Consider the following 17140-nt stretch of genomic DNA (forward strand, 5'->3'; position numbering starts at 1 on the left):
CTCTACATGTCTCTGAACTCTCTGTATTGGAGTCACTGCACTGTTTGTGTCTCTGGCTGTGGCCCTGTTTCTGTTTCTACAGTGTCTGTGTTGGAGTCATGCTGCTGTCAGTCTGTGGTGCTCCTCTGCATATCTCTGCACTCTCTGTATTGGAGTCACTGCACTGTCAGTGTCTCTGGCAGTGGCCCTCTGCTTCTGTTTCTGCAGTGTCTGTTTTGGAGTCACGCTGCTGTCAGTCTGTGGGGCTTCCCTGCATATCTCTGTATTGGAATCACTGCACTGTATGTGTCTCGGGCTGTGACCCTGTTTCTGTCTCTGCAGTGTCTGTGTTGGAGTCACGCTGCTGTCAGTCTGTGGGGCTTCCCTGCATATCTCTGCACTCTCTGTATTGGAGTCATTGTACTGTATGTGTATCTGGCTGTGGCCCTCTGCTTCTGTCTCCCCAGTGACTGTGTTGGAGTCACACCACTGTCAGTCTGTGGGGCTTCCCTGCATATCTCTGTACTGCAGTCACTGCACTGTATGTGTCTCTGGCTGTGGCTCTCTGCTTCTGACTCTGCAGTGTCTGTGTTGGAGTCACGCCACTGCCAGTCTTGGGGGGGTTTCCTGCATATCTCTGCACTCTCTGTATTGGGGTCACTGCACTGTATGTGTCTCTGGCTGTGGCCCTCTGCTTCTGTTTCTGCAGTGTCTGTGTTGGAGTCACGCAGCTGTCAGTCTGTGGGGCTCCCCTGCATATCTCTGCACTCTCTGTATTGGAGTCACTGCACTGTCAGTGTCTCTGGCAGTGGCCCTCTGCTTCTGTTTCTGCAGTGTCTGTGTTGGAGTCATGCAGCTGTCAGTCTGTGGGGCTTCCCTGCATATCTCTGTATTGGAGTCACTGCACTGTATGTGTCTCTGGCTGTGGCTCTGTTTCTGTCTCTGCAGTGTCTGTTTTGGAGTCACGCCGCTGTCAGTCTGTGGGGCTTCCCTGCATATCTCTGTATTGGAGTCACTGCACTGTATGTGTCTCTGGCTGTGGCCCTGTTTCTGTCTCTGCAGTGTCTGTGTTGGAGTAACGCTGCTGTCAGTCTGTGGGGCTTCCCTGCATATCTCTGCACTCTCTGTACTGGAGTCACTGCACTGTGTCTCTGGCTGTAGCCCTCTGCTTCTGTCTCCACAGTGGCTGTGTTGGAGTCACGCCACTGTCAGTCTGTGGGGCTTCCCTGCATATCTCTGTACTCTCTGTGTTGGAGTCACTGCACTGTATGTGTCTCTGGCTGTGGCCCTTTGTCTGTCTTTGCAGTGTCTGTGTTGGACTCACGCTGCTGTCAGTCTGTGGGGCTTCCCTGCATATCTCTGCACTCTCTGTATTGGAGTCACTGCACTGTATGTGTCTCTGGCTGTAACCCTCTGCTTCTGCTCCACGGTGTCTGTGGTGGAGTCACGATGCTGTCAGTCTGTGGGGCTTCCCCGCATATCTCTGCCCTCTCTGTATTGGAGTCACTGAACCGTTTGTGTCTCTGGCTTTGGCCCTCTGCTTCTGTCTCTGCAGTGTCTGTGTTGGAGTCACGCAGCTGTCAGTCTGTGGGTCTTCTCTACATGTCTCTGAACTCTCTGTATTGGAGTCACTGCACTGTTTGTGTCTCTGGCTGTGGCCCTGTTTCTGTTTCTACAGTGTCTGTGTTGGAGTCACGCTGCTGTCAGTCTGTGGTGCTCCCCTGCATATCTCTGCACTCTCTGTATTGGAGTCACTGCACTGTATGTGTCTCTGGCTGTGGCTCTCTGCTTCTGTTTCTGCAGTGTCTGTGTTGGAGTCACGCAGCTGTCAGTCTGTGGGGCTTCCCTGCATATCTCTGCACTCTCTGTACTGGAGTCACTGCACTGTATGTGTCTCTGGCTGTAGCCCTCTGCTTCTGTCTCCACAGTGACAGTGTTGGAGTCACGCCACTGTCAGTCTGTGGGGCTTCCCTGCATATCTCTGTACTCTCTGTATTGGAGTCACTGCACTGTATGTGTCTTTGCCTGTGGCCCTGTGTCTGTCTCTGCAGTGTCTGTGTTGGACTCACGCTGCTGTCAGTCTGTGGGGCTTCCCTGCATATCTCTGCACTCTCTGTATTGGAGTCACTGCACTGTATGTGTCTCTGGCTGTAACCCTCTGCTTCTGTCTCTGCAGTGTCTGTGTCTCTGGTTGTGGCCCTGTTTCTATCTTTGCAGTGTCTGTGTTGGAGTCAGGATGCTGTCAGTCTGTGGGGCTTCCCTGCACATCTCTGCACTCTCTGTATTGGAGTCACTGCACTGTATGTGTCTCTGGCTGTAACCCTCTGCTTCTGTCTCCACAGTGTCTGTGTTGGAGTCACGATGCTGTCAGTCTGTGGGGCTTCCCTGCATATCTCTGCCCTTTCTGTATTGGAGTCACTGAACCGTTTGTGTCTCTGGATTTGGCCCTCTGCTTCTGTCTCTGCAGTGTCTGTGTTGGAGTCACGCAGCTGTCAGTCTGTGGGTCTTCTCTACATGTCTCTGAACTCTCTGTATTGGAGTCACTGCACTGTTTGTGTCTCTGGCTGTGGCCCTGTTTCTACAGTGTCTGTGTTGGAGTCACGCTGCTGTCAGTCTGTGGGGCTCCCCTGCATATCTCTGCACTCTCTGTATTGGAGTCACTGCACTGTCAGTGTCTCTGGCAGTGGCCCTCTGCTTCTGTTTCTGCAGTGTCTGTGTCGGAGTCACGCAGCTGTCAGTTTGTGGGGCTTCCCTGCATATCTCTGTATTGGAGTCACTGCACTGTATGTGTCTCTGGCTGTGGCCCTGTTTCTGTCTCTGCAGTGTCTGTTTTGGAGTCACGCTGCTGTCAGTCTGTGGGGCTTCCCTGCATATCTCTGTATTGGAGTCACTGCACTGTATGTGTCTCTGGCTGTGGCCCTGTTTCTGTCTCTGCAGTGTCTGTGTTGGAGTCACGCTGCTGTCAGTCTGTGGGGCTTCCCTGCATATCTCTGCACTCTCTGTACCGGAGTCACTGCACTGTGTCTCTGGCTGTAGCCCTCTGCTTCTGTCTCCACAGTGACTGTGTTGGAGCCACGCCACTGTCAGTCTGTGGGGCTTCCCTGCATATCTCTGTACTCTCTGTATTGGAGTCACTGCACTGTATGTGTCTCTGGCTGTGGCCCTGTGTCTGTCTTTGCAGTGTCTGTGTTGGACTCACGCTGCTGTCAGTCTGTGGGGCTTCCCTGCATATCTCTGCACTCTCTGTTTTGGAGTCACTGCACTGTATGTGTCTCTGGCTGTAACCCTCTGCTTCTGTCTCCACGGTGTCTGTGTTGGAGCCACGATGCTGTCAGTCTGTGGGGCTTCCCTGCATATCTCTGCCCTCTCTATATTGGAGTCACTGAACCGTTTGTGTCTCTGGCTTTGGCCCTCTGCTTCTGTCTATGCAATGTCTGTGTTGGAGTCACGCAGCTGTCAGTCTGTGGGTCTTCTCTACATGTCTCTGAAGTCTCTGTATTGGAGTCACTGCACTGTTTGTGTCTCTGGCTGTGGCCCTGTTTCTGTTTCTACAGTGTCTGTGTTGGAGTCACGCTGCTCTCAGTCTGTGGTGCTCCCCTGCATATCTCTGCACTCTCTGTATTGGAGTCACTGCACTGTCAGTGTCTCTGGCAGTGGCCCTCTGCTTCTGTTTCTGCAGTGTCTGTGTTGGAGTCACGCAGCTGTCAGTCTGTGGGGCTTCCCTGCATATCTCTGTATTGGAGTCACTGCACTGTATGTGTCTCTGGCTGTGGCCCTGTTTCTGTCTCTGCAGTGTCTGTTTTGGAGTCACGCTGCTGTCAGTCTGTGGGGCTTCCCTGCATATCTCTGTATTGGAGTCACTGCACTGTATGTGTCTCGGGCTGTGACCCTGTTTCTGTCTCTGCAGTGTCTGTGTTGGAGTCACGCTGCTGTCAGTCTGTGGGGCTTCCCTGCATATCTCTGCACTCTCTGTATTGGAGTCATTGTACTGTATGTGTATCTGGCTGTGGCCCTCTGCTTCTGTCTCCCCAGTGACTGTGTTGGAGTCACACCACTGTCAGTCTGTGGGGCTTCCCTGCATATCTCTGTATTGGAGTCACTGCACTGTATGTGTCTCTGGCTGTGGCCCTGTTTCTGTCTCTGCAGTGTCTGTGTTGGAGTCACGCTGCAGTCAGTCTGTGGGGATTCCCTGCATATCTCTGCACTCTCTGTACTGCAGTCACTGCACTGTATGTGTCTCTGGCTGTGGCTCTCTGCTTCTGACTCTGCAGTGTCTGTGCTGGAGTCACGCCACTGCCAGTCTTGGGGGGGGGGGGTTCCTGCATATCTCTGCACTCTCTGTATTGGAGTCACTGCACTGTATGTGTCTCTGGCTTTGGCCTGTTTCTGTCTCTGCAGTCTCTGTGTTGGAGTCACGCTGCTGTCAGTCTGTGGGGCTTCCTTGCATATCTCTGTGCTCTCTGTATTGGAGTCACTGCACTGTATGTGTCTCTGGCTGTGGCCCTCTGCTTCTGTTTCTGCAGTGTCTGTGTTGGAGTCACGCAGCTGTCAGTATGTGGGGCTTCCCTGCATATCTCTGCACTCTCTGTACTGGAGTCACTGCACTGTATGTGTCTCTGGCTGTAGCCCTCTGCTTCTGTCTCCACAGTGACTGTGTTGGAGTCACGCCACTGTCAGTCTGTGGGGCTTCCCTGCATATCTCTGTACTCTCTGTATTGGAGTCACTGCACCGTTTGTGTCTCTGGCTGTGGCCCTGTTTCTGTTTCTACAGTGTCTGTGTTGGAGTCACGCTGCTGTCAGTCTGTGGGGCTCCCCTGCATATCTCTGCACTCTCTGTATTGGAGTCACTGCACTGTCAGTGTCTCTGGCAGTGGCCCTCTGCTTCTTTTTCTGCAGTGTCTGTGTTGGACTCACGCTGCTGTCAGTCTGTGGGGCTTCCCTGCATATCTCTGCACTCTCTGTATTGGAGTCACTGCACCGTTTGTGTCTCTGGCTGTGGCCCTGTTTCTGTTTCTACAGTGTCTGTGTTGGAGTCACGCTGCTGTCAGTCTGTGGGGCTCCCCTGCATATCTCTGCACTCTCTGTAATGGAGTCACTGCACTGTATGTGTCTCTGGCTGTAGCCCTCTGCTTCTGTCTCCACAGTGACTGTGTTGGAGTCACGCCACTGTCAGTCTGTGGGGCTTCCCTGCATATCTCTGTACTCTCTGTATTGGATTCACTGCACCGTTTGTGTCTCTGGCTGTGGCCCTGTTTCTGTCTTTGCAGTGTCTGTGTTGGACTCACGCTGCTGTCAGTCTGTGGGGCTTCCCTGCATATCTCTGCACTCTCTGTATTGGAGTCACTGCACCGTTTGTGTCTCTGGCTGTGGCCCTGTTTCTGTTTCTACAGTGTCTGTGTTGGAGTCACGCTGCTGTCAGTCTGTGGGGCTCCCCTGCATATCTCTGCACTCTCTGTATTGGACTCACTGCACTGTCAGTGTCTCTGGCAGTGGCCCTCTGCTTCTGTTTCTGCAGTGTCTGTGTTGGAGTCACGCAGCTGTATGTGTCTCTGGCTGTAACCCTCTGCTTCTGTCTCTGCAGTGTCTGTGTCTCTGGCTGTGGCCCTGTTTCTATCTTTGCCGTGTCTGTGCTGGAGTCACGATGCTGTCAGTCTGTGGGGCTTCCCTGCATATCTCTGCCCTCTCTGTATTGAAGTCCCTGAACCGTTTGTGTCTCTGGCTTTGGCCCTCTGCTTCTGTTTCTACAGTGTCTGTGTTGGAGTCACGCTGCTGTCAGTCTGTGAGGCTCCCCTGCATATCTCTGCACTCTCTGTATTGGAGTCACTGCACTGTCAGTGTCTCTGGCAGTGGCCCTCTGCTTCTGTTTCTGCAGTGTCTGTGTTGGAGTCATGCAGCTGTCAGTCTGTGGGGCTTCCTTGCATATCTCTGTATTGGAGTCACTGCACTGTATGTGTCTCTGGCTGTGGCCCTGTTTCTGTCTCTGCATTGTCTGTTTTGGAGTCACGCTGCTGTCAGTCTGTGGGGCTTCCCTGCATATCTCTGTATTGGAGTCACTGCACTGTATGTGTCTCTGGCTTTGGCCTGTTTCTGTCTCTGCAGTCTCTGTGTTGGAGTCACGCTGCTGTCAGTCTGTGGGGCTTCCTTGCATATCTCTGTGCTCTCTGTATTGGAGTCACTGCACTGTATGTGTCTCTGGCTGTGGCCCTCTGCTTCTGTTTCTGCAGTGTCTGTGTTGGAGTCACGCAGCTGTCAGTCTGTGGGGCTTCCCTGCATATATCTGCACTCTCTGTACTGGAGTCACTGCACTGTATGTGTCTCTGGCTGTAGCCCTCTGCTTCTGTCTCCACAGTGACTGTGTTGGAGTCACGCCACTGTCAGTCTGTGGGGCTTCCCTGCATATCTCTGTACTCTCTGTATTGGAGTCACTGCACTGTATGTGTCTCTGGCTGTGGCCCTGTGTCTGTCTTTGCAGTGTCTGTGTTGGACTCACGCTGCTGTCAGTCTGTGGGGCTTCCCTGCATATCTCTGCACTCTCTGTTTTGGAGTCACTGCACTGTATGTGTCTCTGGCTGTAACCCTCTGCTTCTGTCTCCACGGTGTCTGTGTTGGAGCCACGATGCTGTCAGTCTGTGGGGCTTCCCTGCATATCTCTGCCCTCTCTATATTGGAGTCACTGAACCGTTTGTGTCTCTGGCTTTGGCCCTCTGCTTCTGTCTATGCAATGTCTGTGTTGGAGTCACGCAGCTGTCAGTCTGTGGGTCTTCTCTACATGTCTCTGAAGTCTCTGTATTGGAGTCACTGCACTGTTTGTGTCTCTGGCTGTGGCCCTGTTTCTGTTTCTACAGTGTCTGTGTTGGAGTCACGCTGCTCTCAGTCTGTGGTGCTCCCCTGCATATCTCTGCACTCTCTGTATTGGAGTCACTGCACTGTCAGTGTCTCTGGCAGTGGCCCTCTGCTTCTGTTTCTGCAGTGTCTGTGTTGGAGTCACGCAGCTGTCAGTCTGTGGGGCTTCCCTGCATATCTCTGTATTGGAGTCACTGCACTGTATGTGTCTCTGGCTGTGGCCCTGTTTCTGTCTCTGCAGTGTCTGTTTTGGAGTCACGCTGCTGTCAGTCTGTGGGGCTTCCCTGCATATCTCTGTATTGGAGTCACTGCACTGTATGTGTCTCGGGCTGTGACCCTGTTTCTGTCTCTGCAGTGTCTGTGTTGGAGTCACGCTGCTGTCAGTCTGTGGGGCTTCCCTGCATATCTCTGCACTCTCTGTATTGGAGTCATTGTACTGTATGTGTATCTGGCTGTGGCCCTCTGCTTCTGTCTCCCCAGTGACTGTGTTGGAGTCACACCACTGTCAGTCTGTGGGGCTTCCCTGCATATCTCTGTATTGGAGTCACTGCACTGTATGTGTCTCTGGCTGTGGCCCTGTTTCTGTCTCTGCAGTGTCTGTGTTGGAGTCACGCTGCAGTCAGTCTGTGGGGATTCCCTGCATATCTCTGCACTCTCTGTACTGCAGTCACTGCACTGTATGTGTCTCTGGCTGTGGCTCTCTGCTTCTGACTCTGCAGTGTCTGTGCTGGAGTCACACCACTGCCAGTCTTGGGGGGGGGGGTTCCTGCATATCTCTGCACTCTCTGTATTGGAGTCACTGCACTGTATGTGTCTCTGGCTTTGGCCTGTTTCTGTCTCTGCAGTCTCTGTGTTGGAGTCACGCTGCTGTCAGTCTGTGGGGCTTCCTTGCATATCTCTGTGCTCTCTGTATTGGAGTCACTGCACTGTATGTGTCTCTGGCTGTGGCCCTCTGCTTCTGTTTCTGCAGTGTCTGTGTTGGAGTCACGCAGCTGTCAGTATGTGGGGCTTCCCTGCATATCTCTGCACTCTCTGTACTGGAGTCACTGCACTGTATGTGTCTCTGGCTGTAGCCCTCTGCTTCTGTCTCCACAGTGACTGTGTTGGAGTCACGCCACTGTCAGTCTGTGGGGCTTCCCTGCATATCTCTGTACTCTCTGTATTGGAGTCACTGCACCGTTTGTGTCTCTGGCTGTGGCCCTGTTTCTGTTTCTACAGTGTCTGTGTTGGAGTCACGCTGCTGTCAGTCTGTGGGGCTCCCCTGCATATCTCTGCACTCTCTGTATTGGAGTCACTGCACTGTCAGTGTCTCTGGCAGTGGCCCTCTGCTTCTTTTTCTGCAGTGTCTGTGTTGGACTCACGCTGCTGTCAGTCTGTGGGGCTTCCCTGCATATCTCTGCACTCTCTGTATTGGAGTCACTGCACCGTTTGTGTCTCTGGCTGTGGCCCTGTTTCTGTTTCTACAGTGTCTGTGTTGGAGTCACGCTGCTGTCAGTCTGTGGGGCTCCCCTGCATATCTCTGCACTCTCTGTACTGGAGTCACTGCACTGTATGTGTCTCTGGCTGTAGCCCTCTGCTTCTGTCTCCACAGTGACTGTGTTGGAGTCACGCCACTGTCAGTCTGTGGGGCTTCCCTGCATATCTCTGTACTCTCTGTATTGGATTCACTGCACCGTTTGTGTCTCTGGCTGTGGCCCTGTTTCTGTCTTTGCAGTGTCTGTGTTGGACTCACGCTGCTGTCAGTCTGTGGGGCTTCCCTGCATATCTCTGCACTCTCTGTATTGGAGTCACTGCACCGTTTGTGTCTCTGGCTGTGGCCCTGTTTCTGTTTCTACAGTGTCTGTGTTGGAGTCACGCTGCTGTCAGTCTGTGGGGCTCCCCTGCATATCTCTGCACTCTCTGTATTGGACTCACTGCACTGTCAGTGTCTCTGGCAGTGGCCCTCTGCTTCTGTTTCTGCAGTGTCTGTGTTGGAGTCACGCAGCTGTATGTGTCTCTGGCTGTAACCCTCTGCTTCTGTCTCTGCAGTGTCTGTGTCTCTGGCTGTGGCCCTGTTTCTATCTTTGCAGTGTCTGTGCTGGAGTCACGATGCTGTCAGTCTGTGGGGCTTCCCTGCATATCTCTGCCCTCTCTGTATTGAAGTCACTGAACCGTTTGTGTCTCTGGCTTTGGCCCTCTGCTTCTGTTTCTACAGTGTCTGTGTTGGAGTCACGCTGCTGTCAGTCTGTGAGGCTCCCCTGCATATCTCTGCACTCTCTGTATTGGAGTCACTGCACTGTCAGTGTCTCTGGCAGTGGCCCTCTGCTTCTGTTTCTGCAGTGTCTGTGTTGGAGTCATGCAGCTGTCAGTCTGTGGGGCTTCCTTGCATATCTCTGTATTGGAGTCACTGCACTGTATGTGTCTCTGGCTGTGGCCCTGTTTCTGTCTCTGCATTGTCTGTTTTGGAGTCACGCTGCTGTCAGTCTGTGGGGCTTCCCTGCATATCTCTGTATTGGAGTCACTGCACTGTATGTGTCTCTGGCTTTGGCCTGTTTCTGTCTCTGCAGTCTCTGTGTTGGAGTCACGCTGCTGTCAGTCTGTGGGGCTTCCTTGCATATCTCTGTGCTCTCTGTATTGGAGTCACTGCACTGTATGTGTCTCTGGCTGTGGCCCTCTGCTTCTGTTTCTGCAGTGTCTGTGTTGGAGTCACGCAGCTGTCAGTCTGTGGGGCTTCCCTGCATATATCTGCACTCTCTGTACTGGAGTCACTGCACTGTATGTGTCTCTGGCTGTAGCCCTCTGCTTCTGTCTCCACAGTGACTGTGTTGGAGTCACGCCACTGTCAGTCTGTGGGGCTTCCCTGCATATCTCTGTACTCTCTGTATTGGAGTCACTGCACTGTATGTGTCTCTGGCTGCGGCCCTGTTTCTGTCTTTGCAGTGTCTGTGTTGGACTCACGCTGCTGTCAGTCTGTGGGGCTTCCCTGCATATCTCTGCACTCTCTGTATTGGAGTCACTGCACTGTATGTGTCTCTGGCTGTAACCCTCTGCTTCTGTCTCTGCAGTGTCTGTGTCTGTGGCCCTGTTTCTATCTTTGCAGTGTCTGTGTTGGAGTCACGATGCTGTCAGTCTGTGGGGCTTCCCTGCATATCTCTGCCCTCTCTGTATTGAAGTCACTGAACCGTTTGTGTCTCTGGCTTTGGCCCTCTGCTTCTGTCTCTGCAGTGTCTGTGTTGGAGTCACGCAGCTGTCAGTCTGTGGGTCTTCTCTACATGTCTCTGAACTCTCTGTATTGGAGTCACTGCACTGTTTGTGTCTCTGGCTGTGGCCCTGTTTCTGTTTCTACAGTGTCTGTGTTGGAGTCACGCAGCTGTCAGTCCGTGGGGCTTCCCTGCATATCTCTGTATTGGAGTCACTGCACTGTATGCGTCTCTGGCTGTGGCCCTGTTTCTGTCTCTGCATTGTCTGTTTTGGAGTCACGCTGCTGTCAGTCTGTGGGGCTTCCCTGCATATCTCTGTATTGGAGTCACTGCACTGTATGTGTCTCTGGCTGTGGCCCTGTTTCTGTCTCTGCAGTGTCTGTGTTGGAGTCACGCTGCAGTCAGTCTGTGGGGCTTCCCTGCATATCTCTGCACTCTCTGTACTGGAGTCACTGCACTGTATGTGTCTCTGGCTGTGGCCCTCTGCTTCTGACTCTGCAGTGTCTGTGTTAGAGCCACGCCACTGCCAGTCTTGGGGGGGGTTTCCTGCATATCTCTGTACTCTCTGTATTGGAGTCACTGCACTGTATGTGTCTCGGGCTGTGACCCTGTTTCTGTCTCTGCAGTGTCTGTGTTGGAGTCACGCTGCTGTCAGTCTGTGGGGCTTCCCTGCATATCTCTGCACTCTCTGTATTGGAGTCATTGTACTGTATGTGTATCTGGCTGTGGCCCTCTGCTTCTGTCTCCCCAGTGACTGTGTTGGAGTCACGCCACTGTCAGTCTGTGGGGCTTCCCTGCATATTTCTGTATTGGAGTTACTGCACTGTATGTGTCTCTGGCTGTGGCCCTGTTTCTGTCTCTGCAGTGTCTGTGTTGGAGTCACGCTGCAGTCAGTCTGTGGGGATTCCCTGCATATCTCTGCACTCTCTGTACTGGAGTCACTGCACTGTATGTGTCTCTGGCTGTGGCCCTCTGCATCTGACTCTGCAGTGTCTGTGTTGGAGTCACGCCACTGCCAGTCTTGGGGGGTTTCCTGCATATCTCTGCACTCTCTGTATTGGAGTCACTGCACTGTATGTGTCTCTGGCTGTGGCCCTGTTTCTGTCTCTGCAGTGTCTGATTTGGAGTCACGCTGCTGTCAGTCTGTGGGGCTTCCCTGCATATCTCTGTGCTCTCTGTATTGGAGTCACTGCACTGTATGTGTCTCTGGCTGTGGCCCTGTTTCTGTCTCTGCAGTGTCTGTGTTGGAGTCACGCTGCTGTCAGTCTGTGGGGCATCCCTGCATGTCTCTGTATTGGCATCACTGCACTGTACGTGTCTCTGGCTGTTGCCCTCTGCTTCTGTCTCTGCAGTGTCTGTGTTGGAGTCACGCAGCTGTCAGTCTGTGAGGCTTCCTTGCATGTCTCTGCACTCTCTGTATTGGAGTCACTGCACTGTATGTGTCTCTGGCTGTGGCCCTCTGCTTCTGTCTCTGCCGTGTCTGTGTTGGAGTCACGCAGCTGTCAGTCTGTGAGGCTTCCTTGCATGTCTCTGCACTCTCTGTATTGGAGTCACTGCACTGTATGTGTCTCTGGCTGTGGCCCTCTGCTTCTGTCTCTGCCGTGTCTGTGTTGGAGTCACGCAGCTGTCAGTCTGTGGGTCTTCTCTAAATGTCTCTGAACTCTCTGTATTGGAGTCACTGCACTGTATGTGTCTCTGGCTGTGGCCCTGTTTCTGTCTCTGCAGTGTCTGTGTTGGAGTCACGCAGCTGTCAGTCTGTGGGTCTTCTCTAAATGTCTCTGAACTCTCTGTATTGGAGTCACTGCACTGTATGTGTCTCTGGCTGTGGCCCTGTTTCTGTCTCTGCAGTGTCTGTTTTGGAGTCACGCCGCTGTCAGTCTGTGGGGCTTCCCTGCATATCTCTGTATTGGAGTCACTGCACTGTATGTGTCTCTGGCTGTGGCCCTGTTTCTGTCTCTGCAGTGTCTGTGTTGGAGTCACGCTGCTGTCAGTCTGTGGGGCTTCCCTGCATATCTCTGCACTCTCTGTACTGGAGTCACGGCACTGTGTCTCTGGCTGTAGCCCTCTGCTTCTGTCTCCACAGTGGCTGTGTTGGAGTCACGCCACTGTCAGTCTGTGGGGCTTCCCTGCATATCTCTGTACTCTCTGTATTGGAGTCACTGCACTGTATGTGTCTTTGGCTGTGGCCCTGTGTCTGTCTCTGCAGTGTCTGTGTTGGACTCACGCTGCTGTCAGTCTGTGGGGCTTCCCTGCATATCTCTGTACTCTCTGTATTGGAGTCACTGCACTGTATGTGTCTCTGGCTGTGGCCCTGTGTCTGTCTTTGCAGTGTCTGTGTTGGACTCACGCTGCTGTCAGTCTGTGGGGCTTCCCTGCATATCTCTGCACTCTCTGTATTGGAGTCACTGCACTGTATGTGTCTCTGGCTGTAACCCTCTGCTTCTGCTCCACGGTGTCTGTGTTGGAGTCACGATGCTGTCAGTCTGTGGGGCTTCCCCGCATATCTCTGCCCTCTCTGTATTGGAGTCACTGAACCGTTTGTGTCTCTGGCTTTGGCCCTCTGCTTCTGTCTCTGCAGTGTCTGTGTTGGAGTCACGCAGCTGTCAGTCTGTGGGTCTTCTCTACATGTCTCTGAACTCTCTGTATTGGAGTCACTGCACTGTTTGTGTCTCTGGCTGTGGCCCTGTTTCTGTTTCTACAGTGTCTGTGTTGGAGTCACGCTGCTGTCAGTCTGTGGTGCTCCCCTGCATATCTCTGCACTCTCTGTATTGGAGTCACTGCACTGTATGTGTCTCTGGCTGTGGCCCTCTGCTTCTGTTTCTGCAGTGTCTGTGTTGGAGTCACGCAGCTGTCAGTCTGTGGGGCTTCCCTGCATATCTCTGCACTCTCTGTACTGGAGTCACTGCATGGTATGTGTCTCTGGCTGTAGCCCTCTGCTTCTGTCTCCACAGTGACTGTGTTGGAGTCACGCCACTGTCAGTCTGTGGGGCTTCCCTGCATATCTCTGTACTCTCTGTATTGGAGTCACTGCACTGTATGTGTCTTTGGCTGTGGCCCTGTGTCTGTCTCTGCAGTGTCTGTGTTGGACTCACGCTGCTGTCAGTCTGTGGGGCTTCCCTGCATATCTCTGCACTCTCTGTATTGGAGTCACTGCACTGTATGTGTCTCTGGCTGTAACCCTCTGCTTCTGTCTCTGCAGTGTCTGTGTCTCTGGTTGTGGCCCTGTTTCTATCTTTGCAGTGTCTGTGTTGGAGTCAGGATGCTGTCAGTCTGTGGGGCTTCCCTGCACATCTCTGCACTCTCTGTATTGGAGTCACTGCACTGTATGTGTCTCTGGCTGTAACCCTATGCTTCTGTCTCCACAGTGTCTGTGTTGGAGTCACGATGCTGTCAGTCTGTGGGGCTTCCCTGCATATCTCTGCCCTCTCTGTATTGGAGTCACTGAACCGTTTGTGTCTCTGGCTTTGGCCCTCTGCTTCTGTCTCTGCAGTGTCTGTGTTGGAGTCACGCAGCTGTCAGTCTGTGGGTCTTCTCTACATGTCTCTGAACTCTCTGTATTGGAGTCACTGCACTGTTTGTGTCTCTGGCTGTGGCCCTGTTTCTACAGTGTCTGTGTTGGAGTCACGCTGCTGTCAGTCTGTGGGGCTCCCCTGCATATCTCTGCACTCTCTGTATTGGAGTCACTGCACTGTCAGTGTCTCTGGCAGTGGCCCTCTGCTTCTGTTTCTGCAGTGTCTGTGTCGGAGTCACGCAGCTGTCAGTTTGTGGGGCTTCCCTGCATATCTCTGTATTGGAGTCACTGCACTGTATGTGTCTCTGGCTGTGGCCCTGTTTCTGTCTCTGCAGTGTCTGTTTTGGAGTCACGCTGCTGTCAGTCTGTGGGGCTTCCCTGCATATCTCTGTATTAGAGTCACTGCACTGTATGTGTCTCTGGCTGTGGCCCTGTTTCTGTCTCTGCAGTGTCTGTGTTGGAGTCACGCTGCTGTCAGTCTGTGGGGCTTCCCTGCATATCTCTGCACTCTCTGTACTGGAGTCACTGCACTGTGTCTCTGGCTGTAGCCCTCTGCTTCTGTCTCCACAGTGACTGTGTTGGAGTCACGCCACTGTCAGTCTGTGGGGCTTCCCTGCATATCTCTGTACTCTCTGCATTGGAGTCAATGCACTGTATGTGTCTCTGGCTGTGGCCCTGTGTCTGTCTTTGCAGTGTCTGTGTTGGACTCACGCTGCTGTCAGTCTGTGGGGCTTCCCTGCATATCTCTGCACTCTCTGTATTGGAGTCACTGCACTGTATGTGTCTCTGGCTGTAACCCTCTGCTTCTGTCTCCACGGTGTCTGTGTTGGAGCCACGATGCTGTCAGTCTGTGGGGCTTCCCTGCATATCTCTGCCCTCTCTGTATTGGAGTCACTGCACTGTCAGTGTCTCTGGCAGTGGCCCTCTGCTTCTGTTTCTGCAGTGTCTGTGTTGGAGTCACGCAGCTGTCAGTCTGTGGGGCTTCCCTCCATATCTCTGTATTGGAGTCACTGCACTGTATGTGTCTCTGGCTGTGGCCCTGTTTCTGTCTCTGCAGTGTCTGTTTTGGAGTCACGCTGCTGTCAGTCTGTGGGGCTTCCCTGCATATCTCTGTATTGGAGTCACTGCACTGTATGTGTCTCGGGCTGTGACCCTCTTTCTTTCTCTGCAGTGTCTGTGTTGGAGTCACGCTGCAGTCAGTCTGTGGGGCTTCCCTGCATATCTCTGCACTCTCTGTACTGGAGTTACTGCACTGTATGTGTCTCTGGCTGTGGCCCTCTGCTTCTGACTCTGCAGTGTCTGTGTTAGAGTCACGCCACTGCCAGTCTTGGGGGGGTTTCCTGCATATCTCTGCACTCTCTGTACTGGAGTCACTGCACTGTGTCTCTGGCTGTAGCCCTCTGCTTCTGTCTCCACAGTGACTGTGTTGGAGTCACGCCACTGTCAGTCTGTGGGGCTTCCCTGCATATCTCTGTACTCTCTGTATTGGAGTCACTGCACTGTATGTTTCTCTGGCTGTGGCCCTGTGTCTGTCTTTGCAGTGTCTGTGTTGGACTCACGCTGCTGTCAGTCTGTGGGGCTTCCCTGCATATCTCTGCACTCTCTGTATTGGAGTCACTGCACTGTATGTGTCTCTGGCTGTAACCCTCTGCTTCTGTCTCCACGGTGTCTGTGTTGGAGTCACAATGCTGTCAGTCTGTGGGGCTTCCCTGCATATCTCTGCCCTCTCTGTATTGGAGTCACTGAACCGTTTGTGTCTCTGGCTTTGGCCCTCTGCTTCTGTCTCTGCAGTGTCTGTGTTGGAGTCACGCAGCTGCCAGTCTGTGGGTCTTCTCTACATGTCTCTGAACTCTCTGTATTGGAGTCACTGCACTGTTTGTGTCTCTGGCTGTGGCCCTGTTTCTGTTTCTACAGTGTCTGTGTTGGAGCCATGCTGCTGTCAGTCTGTGGTGCTCCTCTGCATATCTCTGCACTCTCTGTATTGGAGTCACTGCACTGTCAGTGTCTCTGGCAGTGGCCCTCTGCTTCTGTTTCTGCAGTGTCTGTTTTGGAGTCACGCTGCTGTCAGTCTGTGGGGCTTCCCTGCATATCTCTGTATTGGAATCACTGCACTGTATGTGTCTCGGGCTGTGACCCTGTTTCTGTCTCTGCAGTGTCTGTGTTGGAGTCACGCTGCTGTCAGTCTGTGGGGCTTCCCTGCATATCTCTGCACTCTCTGTATTGGAGTCATTGTACTGTATGTGTATCTGGCTGTGGCCCTCTGCTTCTGTCTCCCCAGTGACTGTGTTGGAGTCACACCACTGTCAGTCTGTGGGGCTTCCCTGCATATCTCTGTACTGCAGTCACTGCACTGTATGTGTCTCTGGCTGTGGCTCTCTGCATCTGACTCTGCAGTGTCTGTGTTGGAGTCACGCCACTGCCAGTCTTGGGGGGGTTTCCTGCATATCTCTGCACTCTCTGTATTGGAGTCACTGCACTGTATGTGTCTCTGGCTGTGGCCCTGTTTCTGTCTCTGCAGTGTCTGTGTTGGAGTCACGCTGCTGTCAGTCTGTGGGGCTTCCTTGCATATCTCTGTGCTCTCTGTATTGGAGTCACTGCACTGTATGTGTCTCTGGCTGTGGCCCTCTGCTTCTGTTTCTGCAGTGTCTGTGTTGGAGTCACGCAGCTGTCAGTCTGTGGGGCTTCCCTGCATATCTCTGCACTCTCTGTACTGGAGTCACTGCACTGTATGTTTCTCTGGCTGTAGCCCTCTGCTTCTGTCTCCACAAAGACTGTGTTGGAGTCACGCCACTGTCAGTCTGTGGGGCTTCCCTGCATATCTCTGTGCTCTCTGTATTGGAGTCACTGCACTGTATGTGTCGCTGGCTGTGGCACTGTGCCTGTCTCTGCAGTGTCTGTGTTGGACTCACGCTGCTGTCAGTCTGTGGGGCTTCCTTGCATATCTCTGCACTCTCTGTATTGGAGTCACTGCACTGTATGTGTCTCTGGCTGTAACCCTCTGCTTCTGTCTCTGCAGTGTCTGTGTCTCTGGCTGTGGCCCTGTTTCTATCTTTGCAGTGTCTGTGTTGGAGTCACGATGCTGTCAGTCTGTGGGGCTTCCCTGCACATCTCCGCACTCTCTGTATTGGAGTCACTGCACTGTATGTGTCTCTGGCTGTAACCCTCTGCTTCTGTCTCCACAGTGTCTGTGTTGGAGTCACGATGCTGTCAGTCTGTGGGGCTGGAGTCACTGAACCGTTTGTGTCTCTGGCTTTGGCCCTCTGCTTCTGTCTCTGCAGTGTCTGTGTTGGAGTCACGCAGCTGTCAGTCTGTGGGTCTTCTCTACATGTCTCTGAACTCTCTGTATTGGAGTCACTGCACTGTTTGTGTCTCTGGCTGTGGCCCTGTTTCTAGGGTGTCTGTGTTGGATTCACGCTGCTGTCAGTCTGTGGGGCTCCCCTGCATATCTCTGCACTCTCTGTATTGGAGTCACTGCACTGTCAGTGTCTCTGGCAGTGGCCCTCTGCTTCTGTTTCTGCAGTGTCTGTGTTGGAGTCACGCAGCTGTCAGTCTGTGGGGCTTCCCTGCATATCTCTGTATTGGAGTCACTGCACTGTATGTGTCTCTGGCTGTGGCCCTGTTTCTGTCT

Source organism: Ambystoma mexicanum, chromosome 13, assembly GCF_040938575.1.
Source record: "Ambystoma mexicanum isolate Mex_15411 chromosome 13, UKY_AmexF1_1, whole genome shotgun sequence".
Taxonomy (NCBI): Eukaryota; Metazoa; Chordata; class Amphibia; order Caudata; family Ambystomatidae; genus Ambystoma; species Ambystoma mexicanum.